Below are 10,000 nucleotides of genomic sequence, written 5' to 3'. Positions count from 1 at the left end.
CACATATAAATTATGGAAAGACTCATATCAGCCTATTCAACATAAAAATATTCGCTGCTAATTTCAACTTCTCAAGCTCCACCTGATTAGGAAGACCATTCCACAATATAGTATGCTTGGAGTACTAGGGCTATCAAAAATTTTAAATTAGATTTTGATTTTTTAGGGGGTGTGGGGTGGCCTGGTAGGAAGATCATTCAACAATCTAGTTTGCTGGATGTAGTAGAACTGACAAAATTATGAATTATATTTCAAAATTTTTGCTGGTAGGATTATCAACAGTAATACACCTGTGAATAATATTCAATGCTAGAAGGACCATCTGAAAAATTTCGATCACAAATATATTTTATTCTTGTAGAACTATCTGGAACTATTTTAAACCAGTGGGCACCTTCCATGGACAGAGATAAGCTACACGCCTTTCATCTTTCTCCATTGTTATCGTACAGAAGAAGAACACTGCCAGCGAGGCTAAAAAACCGTTAAGACAAGCAGACGAAGCTGTTGAAATAGGCAGGAGAATGCTGTAGAAAACTCCTAAGCTAAACTCTACGAAACCTGTTACGAGAATGCGAGTCGTGATAGTGAGGACCTACTTTATGCAAATACTTATGACCAGTTTGATATAGTATCGATAAATGACCAATTAGATGATATTTCAATCTAATCTGAATATGATAGTGATTATAGATTATTCTATTACACCTTGAAAGTTACTCTTGTTAATCCGCTTCTTGCCATCTTTTGCAGCTCTAGATTAAACCTTTTAAATATCTAACTAGCAAAGTTCTTTCAAGTTTTCGCTTCAGTATACTTGAATTCAGCCTTTCTGGTACATAACTTGCTGAATTCCTAAAGTTCTTAGGTCACACTGCTACATAGCCTGTTGGGTTGACAGTCTTCAAGTCTCCGAACGTTCGATTAGGCAGCGCAGCGATTCTAGTTTGCAGGGAACCCCTCCTTGTATTTCTCACGTAGCTTCGAGATGCTTGTTGCAAAACCATTTATTAATGTTTCTACATAGTACTTATCTTAGGAACCCAAAAAAAAAAAAAAATTACTTTGCTATTTTAACCAAATAATGACTATTGAGAAGGTTAAGAAAAGAAAGACCAGGCATGAAGAGATAAAAAAAGATTAGGTTAAGTTAGGTAAAAAAGAACAAGGTTAGGTATAGTCTATGCAAGGCTAGGTAAAAGGGAAGTAAAATTAGGTTACGAAAGACCATGCAAGGCTAGGTAAAAGGCCGGTAAGATTAGGTTAAGAAAGAGCATGCAAGAGTAGATAAAAGGCCAGTAAGGTTAGGTTAAGAAAGACAATGCAAGGGTAGATAAAAGGCCAGTAAGGTTAGGTTAAGGAAGATCAGGCTAGGGTATGTAATGAAAACTTAAGCGAAATTAAGGAAAGAAAGACCAGAAAAAATGCAAGTTAGTGAAAGACCAGTAAATTTAGGCTAGGTTAGATTGGTGAAAGGTTTTTATGATTCTGAGAGAGAGAGAGAGAGAGAGAGAGAGAGAGAGAGAGAGAGAGAGAGAGAGAGAGAGAGAGAGAGAGAGAGAGAATGGAGAAAATAGTGGTTGGGTACTGAGGGTGACCTTAGCTGCCCGATTTTATCATTTTATTTCCTCGTCAGTGATGGCGGTCGGTGGTGCATTGTGCATTGTCCCGACAAACGACAAAAAAAAAAAAAGTAATAAAAAAAGAAATGGCGCTCTCGGATGACATCTGTAATTCTGTGAATTGTCTCTCTTCGTCTATTGCTCTCCATTCGACCTTTCTTGTCTCTCTCCTGTAACAAGGGATCTGTATCTCCTGTAACGTAGGTTCTGTATGCATTTGCGGGAGCTCTGCGCTTAAGAAGGGGATTCTTTTCATACTGAGATTTGGAGGCCACAAGCTTTTAAAAGTGAATGGTTTCGAAAGGGTTGTTAGGGAATTCCCGTATTAGTTATCTGCTCTCTGTTAGGCGCTGTAATAACGTGAACATGGAGTTCTTTGCGTTAGCGTAGGGTTAACTTTTCTGTTAAAAACTGTATTAACTTACATGCATGGGGGTTTGTGGTATATTGAATATGTTAATTAACGTGTCTTTCAGTTCGTACTTTGTGTTATGCAGAAAATGCGTTGACTTAGAAGGTTGGAGCTTTCTGCTTAATATTGAAGATGCCCCTTGATACAACTCAGTTTATAGCCCGTATAGGCAGGAACTCAGGATGGGAAGGTGTAAGGAATAGGGAGAAAGGGGAAGGAGAAGAAAAAAAAGAGAGGGGCAGACCCTCGTGCGATGTTAGATAAGTTTTAGGAGCCACCTGAAAGTGCAGGCGACTAAGATTGACTAAGAAAAGGCAGGCAGGGAGTGGAAGGGTTTTTTGGTTCTCGCAATGACTAGCCCTGTTGCAAGGAGTATGTCTGTCTACACACTATTTGATGCTTGAAGAGGTTATGATGGAAGATGCTTTGATATGTGAGATTTCTCAATATTGGAGGCTATGTCAATATGGGATCGCTAGGTTTTTCGCTCCATTATCATGGACGTCATTATTATTATTATTATTATTATTATTATTATTATTATTATTATTATTATTATTATAGGCAATGCAGTAACTTTCATATGGAATTATCCGAAAATATCTTGAAAGTATAAAAGAAAAAGATGAAAAAATAAATGCATATGTAAAATAAATTTTTAAAGTATAGAGAAAAAAGCGAACATATCTTTAAATATATATTTTATATAAAAGATAAGCGAGATTATGTATAAAAAAACATTTCAAATTAGAGTACTTTTTACAATGGTTTTTTTTTTTTTTTTTTTTTTTTTTTAAACCGACTTAAGGATTGAAGGAACAAATACATAATAATGCACTTAACAATCCAATAAAAACGTAATACATTTTAGGCAGTTACCAGTATCCAAGAAGACACTAAGATTTTTCCCTTCGTTCCTTAACTACAACTTAATCTAACTTTACCTCGTTAACATTGACCTTACCTAATCACATACCTACCAAACTTAATTATATCGAACATAACCTTGACCTCACAAATGTTTCCTTGCCATAGGTAAATTACTACATCTATGTTAACCTTATTCAGTTAATTACTTTATGAAGAATTCCTTTCCAAATTGAACATAATCTAATGAAGCATAGGTATTCCAACATAGCAATATCAAATCTATCATAACATGGCAATTTCATATTACTTTACTCACAAATGTTTCCTTGCCATAGGTAAATTACTACACCTATATTAACCGTATTCAGTTAATTACTTTATCAAGAATTCCTTTCCATACCGAACATAATCTAATGAAGCCTATATATTCCAACATAGCAATATCAAATCTATCATAACATGACAATTTCATATTACTTTATTGAGCATATCTAACATTGCCTTGTTATACGCCCACCTTGCCATAATTCATAGATGTTACCTTTCCATAACTAACACGGTGTTAATTAACCTAAACTCTCTATATAACGTATTTCTATTGAATCTACCTCACCCTATGAACACAACGCTGTCAAACCTTGCCTTACTGTACCTTATTAATGTTTCCTTATCAAACCTGACATTTCATATTTAACATTACCTTATCAAACTCAACTTCATTTTACGAAAGTAACTTTGCAAATTATCAGCCTCTGTACCATGGTCTTACACTGTCCTTAGTTAGAGTTCTTATGCTTGAGGGTACGCTCAGCCATTCTATCTGTTTCCTTTTCCTTATTTCCTTTCCTCACTGGGCTATTTTCCCGGTTGGAGACCTTGAACTTCTAGCATCTTGCTTTTCCAACGGGGGAAAGCAATGATAATAATATTCAATTCACTTTACCATGTATAACTCAATCTTATTAGACCTTCCTCACTTCAATATTCTATCTTATCAATCTTTACTTGATCATTCTTGATTAACTTTACGTTGTCTGAGCTACTTTGGGGTATTGCGACAGGGAGCTTAGTACATGGTAGATAGCCAACTCTGACGGATAGTATCTTTATCATATTATTATTATTATTATTATTATTATTATTATTATTATTATTATTACCTGCCAAGCTACAGCACTAGTTGGAAAAGCAAAATGATATAAGCCCAAGGGCTACAACATGGAAAAATAGCCCAGTGAGGAAAGGAAATAAGGAAATAAATAAATGATGAGAATAAATTAACAATATATCATTCTAAAAATCAGTAACAACGTTAAAACAGATATGTCCTATATAAACTATTAACAACGTCAAAAACAGATATGTGTATATAAACTATAGAAAGACTCATGTCAGCCTGGTCAACATAAAAACATTTGCTCCAACTTTGAACTTTTGAAGTTCTACTGATTCAACTACCCGATTAGGAAGATCATTCCACAACTTGGTAACAGCTGGAATAAAGCTTCTAGAATACTAGAATCATTCCATAACGCAGAGATTATCAACTTATGAAAAAACAGCGCAATAAGTTGCATACAATTCTCAAATGTGAAGCTTTGGCAACACAACAGACGCTATTCTCTTAAGGTCCCTGTTCTTTCTTAAAGTTCTGTTATCAATTTAAATGTTAAAACTATGTACAGTTGTTCAGACAACATTGCTTTTTGTCTATATTTTCGTTTTATGTTAAAATCTTTATTGTAAGGTGAATCAGTCTCCTCTTTATTTTTCCCCATCCAATTTATTATCATCATCAGTATTTCTACTACTACTACTACTACTACTACTACTACTACTACTACTACTAATAATAATAATAATAATAATAATAATAATAATAATAATAATGAGGATAGAATTGTGGTACCTATAGAGGCAGAAGATACTTTGACCTTTCAAAAACGCAATTACTCTTTGGGTGTTTCTCTTGCTCCATTTCGTAGCTAAAATCACCTCATGAATCTGGATCATTATTCAGAGAATTTATTGGAAGATAATGTTTCGGCGCCATTTCAAAATTTCGTAAAAAAAAAAACCGTCTGCAGTGATCTACGTAGAGCGAAAGTAATTTTAACTTGCAATTGCAGAAATGATAATATTGCGCATGCATAAAAACCGAGAGAGAGAGAGAGAGAGAGAGAGAGAGAGAGAGAGAGAGAGAGAGAGAGAGAGAGAGAGAGATGTAATTTCCTTCTAAATGACTCGTTATAAAAACAACGGCATAATTTATGTTAATTATCTATTTGCATTTTGCCTCGCTTGACCTCTCTCCTTCTTTCTGATATCCAGTCTCATCTATTCCATCAGTTTCCGGAAATCAAAACAATGTTTCAAACGTAGTGATTAATAAGTGCTAATAATATAATAATTATAGCAGAGGAGCTCTTACGGATGAGCAAAGATTTTGGCGTTTTAATTTTGGATTTCCTGTTTATCAATCTGGGATATAATGAAATGTGCAAATATCTCAATGGAATTAGTATATCAATTAACAATTATATATTCTCATTATGCAAATTACCTTCAAGAAACACTTAACTACAAGATTATTTTACTTCGGTTACCTGTATTATGGATTGAATGAAGTCGAAAATTTCTAATATTTTGTAATTCATTATTATTATCAATGTTATTATCATCATTATTACTATTATCATCAGTATTAGTAGTTGTAGTAGCGGTAGTAGTAGTAATATCATTATAAGTATCATTATTTCTATAGTTTATATTGATATTAGTATTACTATTTCTACTCAAATGAAGTGACTCCCACACTACTTTGAAAATTAAGTGACTCCCAGACTACTTTGGAAATAAAGTGGCTCCAAGACTACTTACTGAAAATGAAGTGACTCCAAGACTATTTACTGAAAATGAAGTGACTCCCAGACTACTTACAAGATTATTTTGTAGAATATGGCACGAGGAGGCAAAACCTGATGAATAGGAGTTAGTAGTGTTGGTGAAAATAGCAAACAAAAAAGGAGACCTGACTGATTGCAATAATTACAGAAGCATAACACTTGAGTCAGTTGTTATGAAAATGTATAAAATATATATGAAAAATTCTAAAGAGACTGGAGAGAAAGATTGATGAAAAGCTGAGAGATGAACAAAAAGGATTTAGAAAAGGTAAAAGTTGCACTGACCAAATTTTCATTTTGAGACATGTACAGCAATGCGTAGAATATAGAAATTGCCATTTGATAGTATTTGTGGACTATGAAAAAGCCTTTGATAGTGTGCATCGGCCGATTTAGTGGAGAGTCCTGCGTTATTAATGGAATTCCTCTTAAATATGTAAATTTGATTAAGTCTGTTCATGAGCATAGCAAATGAAAAGTTAATGTTAATGGAGTCTTATCAAATAAATTTCCTGTGAACAGCGGAGTACTCCAAGGGAAAGTGATGTCACTTGTGTTGTTTATTCTCCTCACGGATGTTGTAATGAATAGAACAGTCAGAGATGGTAGAGAAGGATTGGACTGTATTGGTGATAGGAATTTAGCAGACCAGAGTATGCTGATTAGGCTGTACTTGTTAGCAGAACACCACAGGATTTACAATGCTTGCTTACTAGAATGCATGAAATATCACACGAGGTTAGGCTGAAGATAAATAGAAGAAAGAAAGACATGATGAAAACGGAGTATGCAATGGAAGATGAAACGTCATTGGAAGGAGAAAGGATTAATAAGGTAGGATCATTTAAGTATATAGGAACTATGATCTCCAATACAGGGTCTTCAGAATTAGAGTTTAGTGAAAGATTGAAAAAAGCCAATCAGACATTGGCAAGGATAAATAAAATTTGGAAATCGAATCGCCTGAAATTACATATAAAAATCAGGCTATATATCAGTTTAGTGAGATCGGTGTTACTGCATGGACATGCATCATGGTATGACAATTAAACAATCTCCAATAGATTTACTAGGTTTGAAAACAAAGCCCTCAGAGGGATATTGGGAGTTAAATGACTGGACAGGATTAGAAATGAAACTATAAGAGAGATTACTCGAGTGCCATACGTGGATGAGATCATGATGAGTGGTAGATGGAGATGGTTTGGGCATGCTCTTCGCACTCCCCAAGAGAGATTAGTTCACCAACGTTAAGCTGGGGTCCACAAGGCACTAGAAGAGTGTGAAGACTCAGGCCTACATGGCTGAGGACTATGAAGCGCGAAGTAGGAGATGAATGATGGAGAACTACTCAATTAAAAGTTAAAGATACAGACGACTGGTGAAATCAAACCGAGGCCCTTTGCGTTAATAGGCGCAGGAGGAAATGATGATGATGAAGATGATGATGATTATGATGGTTTCTACTCAAACACAGAGACTACGTCAAAAAATTTTAGTAGCACTTCGCTTAAAAATATGTATTGCTCTCCAATTTACATATCTACAATTAGCCACATTTTGTCCCCTAAAGCAAAGTAAGTGAAACACCCTTTTTTCTAAAACTTAGATGAACTATTATTATCATTGTTACTGTTATTATGATTATCATTTTTGTTGTTGTTGTTATAAGAAAACAGCCGCAAAACATAAAAACAAGATCAAAGATTTTATTATTATTATTATTATTATTATTATTATTATTATTATTATTATTATCATTATTAGTATTATTATCATTGTTATTATTATTATTATCATTATAGAAAGGAAATGGCATTAACATTTATTTTCAACAAAGATACAAAAGAACTTTTAGAAATCTTTATCTCGAAACTGAAACCAATTGCTCTTTTTTCCTAGATGGATGATAGCTAGACTGATGCCTTGTGGCAATCTGTCTGTAATGGAGAGGATTTCAATCAAGCAAATAGGTTAGGGGAGAAAAAAAAGAAAAAAAGATATTGGATATACAAAATGTCATAGGATGTCTAGGATATATGCAGTATTAGATATTTCTAGGTTATGAGGTTAGTAAAAAAGGACAGTCCAATGCTTGGGGCGGGGAGGGTTTCAGGAGGAAGGTAACATCTAAAGTAGGCTATGTGGAACGCCATGATGATTGTTCTTAAAGCTCAAGGCAACAAGAATTTTCATGTTTAAAATTGACACCGTTACCGATGAGAAAAACAGACATGTATATTCAGGGTCTTTTTAGTGCGAGGGAAGAGCGAAGATACTGCACAAGCATAATATATACACAAATTGAAATGTCGTTACTATGTACGATCGTGTGACACACGGTTGGTACAGTTCATATATATTCAGAAGCCTAGATTATTATTGGCTTCGTTGTTGTTGTAAATTACCTATCTTTGCCTTTTCCTCAAGTTGTAGATCATATAGATATCCCTTTTCTCCTCCCCTTGTTTATAGCCCTTCATTCAATTGCTCTATCGTTCTTCCAATAGCTATACCTACTTTCCTCCTAGAATCCTTTTCCTCTTCTCTGTACTGTTCCTCTGCATCCTATGCATGTCTTACTTTCCAGTCCTTGAATGCCTTTGATTTTTTTATCTGACACTTCTACCTCTTTATCCCACCGTATTCGCCAAATCTTCCCGCTAGTTTCTTCTGTTTCCCCATATTTCTTTTATATCCGCATATATATTTTCCACTCTGTTACCCTGTCCACTCTTTAAGTTCAAGCTTTCCATTTGCTCTAACAATCCTGCTAAATTGCTCACACTTTTCTCCTTTAAGGTAGCAAATCTTAATTCTAGATTTCCTCTTTCTCTTCTTGAGGTTTCTACCTCTCATTTTAAAATCCATCACTACCAATCTAGTCTATGTTGTTTAACCCATGTTTCCTCAAAAAATCTCTTTACAGTTCACCACATTGGTTTTGTCAACTCTTCTAACCAAGAAGTAATCCATTTGGCTTTCCACTCCATTTACATAAGTTATCAGGTGCTTATCCAACTTTTGAAACCATGTATTCATACATGTCAATTGAAAACTCTGAACCGTCTCTAATATATATATATATATATATATATATATATATATATATATATATATATATATATATATATATATATACGAGAGAGAGAGAGAGAGAGAGAGAGAGAGAGAGAGAGAGAGAGAGAGAGAGAGAGAGAGAGAGAGAGCAGCTTAATTTAAAAATCTTCACGGGTGAACTACTTTGTTCATGAATTTAGCTTAAAAATCTACACGAGTGAGCTACTTTGTTCTTGATTCAATTCTTGTTAGAGCGTAACAGACATATAAAAATATGCATATGTACACGCATAAACACGCACATAAACACGCATATGCACACATACACACACCCATATATATATATATATATAAATATATATATATACATATATATATATATATATATATATATTAGTGTGTGTGTGTATAACATTCATTACCTCCAAATACAAATAATTCTTATAGATATAGAGGGACGCTTCTATCTCCAAAATTATTCTTGTTGAACTGATTAATTTTATAGTTTACATCATCTGAAATAGATATAACGTTTTAGAAGTAATTCATCTTTTCCACTGTTGTAGTTTACGAATCTCATTTATCGATTTGTTATGACTGACCACAGAAAATACAGTTTCAGCGAATGAATTGTCGTTAGATCATAATATCCGGTTTCCCTTTATCCAAATAATTCAGCCCAGTGAATTGCATCTCATTTAGAGAACAAATAGAATTTGCAATCTCATGATAATTTAGCGGTAATCAATCATGCTCTTTGATATTGTTGATATTGTTAATTTATTCTCATCATTTATTTATTTCCTTATTTCCTTTCCTCACTTGGCTATTTTTCCCTGTTGGAGCCCTTGGGCTTATAGCATCTTGCCTTTCCAACTAGGGTTGTAGCTTGGCTAGTAATAATAATAATAATAATAGTAATAATAATAAAAATAATGATAATAATAATAATGATAATAATAATATTAACACCTTACCATGTTTAAGCGTCGACCAAAGTCCAGACTAATCCTATTATACCAACTCAAATGATTGATGGAAGTCAAAAGGAATAATGATTGAAAGTAGAAAGTTGAAATAATCACCCGAATACGGGGAAATGATAGAAATTATTAATAATGGTAGGAGCT

This window comes from Palaemon carinicauda, chromosome 42, assembly GCF_036898095.1.
Source record: "Palaemon carinicauda isolate YSFRI2023 chromosome 42, ASM3689809v2, whole genome shotgun sequence".
Lineage (NCBI taxonomy): Eukaryota > Metazoa > Arthropoda > Malacostraca > Decapoda > Palaemonidae > Palaemon > Palaemon carinicauda.
The sequence above is the reverse complement of the archived record's forward strand: the minus strand, read 5'-3'. Positions refer to the sequence as shown.